The sequence below is a fragment of the Gracilinanus agilis genome, chromosome 2 (assembly GCF_016433145.1).
Source record: "Gracilinanus agilis isolate LMUSP501 chromosome 2, AgileGrace, whole genome shotgun sequence".
NCBI classification, from domain to species: domain Eukaryota; kingdom Metazoa; phylum Chordata; class Mammalia; order Didelphimorphia; family Didelphidae; genus Gracilinanus; species Gracilinanus agilis.
Genome location: NC_058131.1, coordinates 333,036,410 through 333,041,589, shown reverse-complemented (window position 1 = coordinate 333,041,589; position 5,180 = coordinate 333,036,410).

The following is a 5,180-nucleotide window of genomic DNA, read 5'->3' as shown; positions in this document are numbered from 1 at the left end:
TTGGAACCAATACACAGTATTGATTCTAAGATGGAAGGTAAGGGTTAAAAAAAAAATAACAACTCAGAATGAGACAGACATTTTTAGACACAGCCAAGGTTTTGCTTGACCGCATATTTGTTACAAGGGCTTTGTTTTGCACCCTGCCCTAACTACCTACTGCAGTGGAGGATGGGTAGGGGGACAAAGACACAGAAAAATGGCACCCAAAAAGTGTAATGTGAGGCTGGTGCATACTCAGACTCCATCAGGTCATTTGGGCAATGCGCTCTTTCCACTTAGAGAACCTGGAAAGCTTATTTCTGGGGAAATCATGATACCATGGAAGGGAAGTGCCTTGAAGGGATTGTGGAGCATGTATAGACTTCTGTGACTAATTCAGGCAGGTTAGCCAACATGATGAAGGGAAAGAGTTCAGATTGGCTTTGGAGGCATTCAAAAAGACTGGTCAACTTTAGCTGCCTCCTCTTTGCCTCTCTTTGCCCATAGATTTCTGTGACTATTAGAGCCTTCTTCCCCGCTAAGTGTGAAATGTGCATTGGTCCTTGGCCTGTTCATTCATTCTTCTATTCTAGGTTCAGGGAGTGAAGTCTTCGACCTTAGACAAAAGATGAGCTACAAGAAAACTAGTGTTGAAATCCAGGTTGGGTTTGGCACCAGCACTGCACCAGTGGCCCAAGGAGAAAGGAGTGATCTTTGGGAGTGATCCTTGGGACCTCAGCCCATAAAAAGGGTTTACCCACCAGTAATGCTGCAATAGAACAAGAACTTGGTGGGAACAATGCTATATAGGAATTGAGCTAACATTTGAATTCATGTACCTCAAGACCAAGTGTAAAGGACAAATGTGCCCAGAGGGAAATGCTTGTTCTTGTTGTGGGAGAAACACACCCAAGTTTGTAGCAGGGTCCCCCCCCCCAAGAATAGGAGACTCAAACACGATTCAATCCAGAAGTAAGAAAAAAACTTTATTTGAAGAAAAATATGGTAGTACAATAACCTAATAGCTGATGGAATAGCCTAGAGGCTAACCAGATAGCCTGGGGGCTAATAGAATAGCCTGATGGGCATTGGAGTGGCAGCCTCAGTTGTGGAGTAGCAGCTCCATAGCTCTGGGTTGATGGAGTGGCAGCTCTCTGTAAAATGGAGTAGCCCTTGGGGCAGATTTACTAGCCTAATAAGTAATGGAGTAGTAGTCCCAGGTGTGGAGTAGCAACCCAAGGTATGGATTAGGGCTTGCATATTTATTAGGGTCTGGGAGCTTCCAGGGAAATCTCTACCTTTTCTTGTTCTAAAACCCTGGAAAATGTGCATGGCCAAATTCAGGTGGAGGTATGTTTTTAGATGTTACCAGAAAGGGAATAAGGAGCATGAAAAGGTTTGGGAGAGCCTTCTGAAATGCCAGAGTCCTTAATGCACATGCCCCATGTTTCCCCCATTGTCCACCTTGTCATCATTTGTCCCTGTGGGAGAGGTATCGCTGCTCTTCTGGAAAGGGAATGGGGAGGGGGCACATCATGGTCCTAACAGTTCAGAACCAAGGTAAACAAAGAGCAATATGAGTAATTCATAAAATAGAGCAGCACAAAGCTGATGCCCAGTCTAGAACATTACAGATCCAGTACAGGTGACTGGTGATCCAGCATGGGTAACTGATCAACAATACAGATTCTGCAATTCCTGCTTGACTAATGCTGAAACTACAGATTTTGTAGCTGATGAGAAATACAAGCTGGTGAGAAATACAAGATTTCAGAGCATGAGGGTTACTGCCCCTAACTGCCCATTGCCAGTTGCTATCATTGTCGTAGCTGTGAAGTAAATTTCCCTTTATAAAATAGATCCAGTATTAAGTGGCTGGATGGAACTGAGGCTTTTAACAATGGACAGAACACTAACCGTGGAGGCTTGAGCCAATAAAGGCAGAGAAATGAAATATCCCATGATCCCCTTGGGGTGCCCTGACTCTGTGAGAAAGGATCAGAGAATTACACAGTATATGTAGAGCCTCATCCAGGATAAAAACTGAGTCCTTTGCATTTGCAGGGACTGTTTTAAAGTTCTTTATCTGGTTTATGACAAAGAATGCTATCTACCTCCAGAGAAAAAAACCACTGGAGTTGGAATGCAAATCAAAGCGTATAATTTTTTACTAATTTTATTTTGGGGTTTTGGTTTCATATGAGTATTCTCTTACAACAATGAACAATAAGGAAGTATATTTTATGTGATAATGCATGTATAACCCAGATCAAATTGCTTACCAGCTCCAGGAAGGAGGAGGGAAGGGGAGAGGGAGACAATTTGGGTCATAGAACTTCAGAAAACTTATGTGGGAAATTGTTATTACATGTAACTAGTAAAACAAAATGTCTTCACAAAAATTTTTTTTAAATTAAATTTTGTCTGGAATTTTCAAATTTACATACCTCAGTTTGCAGACTCCATAGAGAAATTAACAAAAATTTTAAGGCTATAATTGTATGGCCATTTTCTTGTGCATATTCCTAGTCAGCTCTACTGAGGTAACTTTGCAAACTCTGAATCTGTTGATTCACTGAATATTTAAATACCGAGACTTGCCAAATTATTGAATTCTGTACAAGTATTGATATTAAGTCTTCTATGAGACATATGGAGTTTGTGATGTTGGAATGCTGGTTTCTACTTGAGAAATTGTTCATATTTTTCTTTTTACACTTAAATAAGACCTAGACTGCTTGCCTTATTAAAAGATCCTCATGTTCTGCAAGTTCAAAAGTTTGCCTGTGTCCCTAGAAATTCTAAGGAAGCAACTGGTCAAAATGATGCCATTTTTTTGGGAAGACTTACCTGCCTTTGAGATTTATTTTGCTTTGTTTGCTATTTTCACTATCTGGGCCCATTTGTCTTGTCAGGTGAGTTTCCCCAGTCTCACCAAGCATGCTCTTGAAGTGGAAGGCATCTGCCGAGATAAAACTATAGGAATTTGCCTGTACCTTTAAGGATATTGCTAATGCTACAGAGTTCCTTAGAGAAATTTTGTGTGCCCTGTATAGAAAATGACAATTTTGTCCAGATCCCAGTTTGATGACTTTATGCATTGAATCATAGAAGAGTTTTCACCTAGGGCAGTTGGTTTCTCATAAACTTTGTTTATATGAGGCAGGTATGCACTGAAGCTTACTTCTCCTGGGCTCACAAGAACTTTCAATTTTTCAAACTTGGAAATTAGCAAATGCTACAAATCAATATATACGTCTTCTAAAAGACCCTTGCCTTCTGTTTTAGAATTTGATATTAACTCCATTGATATAATTCCAAGGCAGAAGAGGGCTAAGCAATTAGAGTTAAGTGACTTGCCCAGGGTCACATAGCTAGAAAGTATCTAAGGTCAAATTTGAACCCAAGATCTCCTGTCTCCAGGCCTTGCTCTCTATCCACTGAGCCACCTAGCTGCTCCAACATATATGTTTTTCTTCACCCACAGAAATGGTTGTTAAACATTTATCAGCACACCAATGATTCTAGGATAGCTAAGGAGCACAGTGGATAAAGCACTGGGCCTGGAGTTAGGAAGATCTGAATTCAAATTTGACCTCAGACGCTTACTAAATGTGTGACCCTAAGAAATTGTCAAACCTTTGCCTCAATTTCTTCAGCAGTAAAATGGGGAGAATAATAGCAGCTGCTTCCCCGAATTATTGCACAGATCAAATGAGATAATATTTGTAAAGTGCTTAATATGTCACCTGGCACATAGTAGGCTCTTAAAAAAATGCCTTTTCCCTTTCCCTTTCCTTTCTCCAGGTCTCTAAATTCCTGTGTGGAAAGTCTCATTCATTCTGGGATTTGGATAGGGGCACAGATTTCTTGAGAAAGGAAGTTTTCTTTTATTTTTCTTTAGGAGTTACCTAGTGATTCAAACCATCCCATGAGTGTGAATGGGGGGGTAGTGGGAAAGAACACTAGTTAAACCAGGGGAGGGGAAAGCACTTTCAGCTCCATAGGTCCTAAAGCAATTTATAGGTTCCAAGTCAATTAGGTTTGGTTTCTTGTCTGAGAGGCAGATGGTGACACATAGGCAATCTCAGGTCCTAAACCCCTTTTAGGAGAACAGAGAACACCACAGGATTGGGAAAGCTCAGCAAGGACCAGCTTTTTGCTTTTTTTTTTTTCTCCTCAAAGAAAAGAAGGTTTTCTTTTCTTTTTTGCCTTTGGCTTGAGGAAGGCCATGCAAGTACTGAGTCAGCAATAATCTCTGATAAATTTTGTGAAATGTTCTTTGTTGGTATGCCAGACTCACATTACAAAAAAAAAAAAAAAAAAAAGAAGAAAAAGATAACCATTGAGATATCTTTTTTTTTTTTAATCAAGAGAAAAGAATAGACGGAAAACCAAACTCAGACAGGCAGTTTTGTTAGTTTTTAATTTTTTTGTCAATTACATGTAATAAATTTCCACATAAGTTTTCTGAAGTTGTATGATCGAACTTATCTGTCTTTTTCATAAGTTCCTCAGAATTGTCACGTATCATTGTTTTGCTGAGAATAGCTAAGTCTATTATAGTTGATCATTCCACAATATTGCTCTTACTGTGTACGATGTTTTCCTGGTTTCACCTATTTCACTCTGCATCAGTTCATGTAGATCTTTCCAGTTATTTCTGAAATCATCTTATTCATCATTCTTTATAGCACAATAATATTCCATCACCATCTTGTACCACAATTTGTTCAGCCATTCCCCAATCGATGGGCATCCCTTTAATATACAATTCTTTGTTACCCCAAAAAGAGCTGCTATAAATATTTTTATACACATAGGTCAGATAGGACAGTTTTTTCCTTCTTTTTTTAAAAGTTCATTTAATTAATTAATTAATTTAGAATATTTTTCCATGGTTACATGATTCTTGTTCATTCCCTCCCCTCTTCCCCCATAGCCAATGAGTAATTCCACTGGCTTTTACAAGTGTCATTGATCAAGACCTATTTCCATATTATTGATATTTGCACTAGCATGATCATTTAGATCATCTACATCTTCCAATCATATCTCCATCAAACCATGAGATCAAGCCGTTGTTTTTCTTCTGCATTTCTACTCCCACAGTTCTTTCTCTGGATGTGGATAGTGTTCTTTCTTGTAAGTTCCTCAGAATTGTCCTGGATCATTGCATTGCTGTTAGTTGAGAAGTC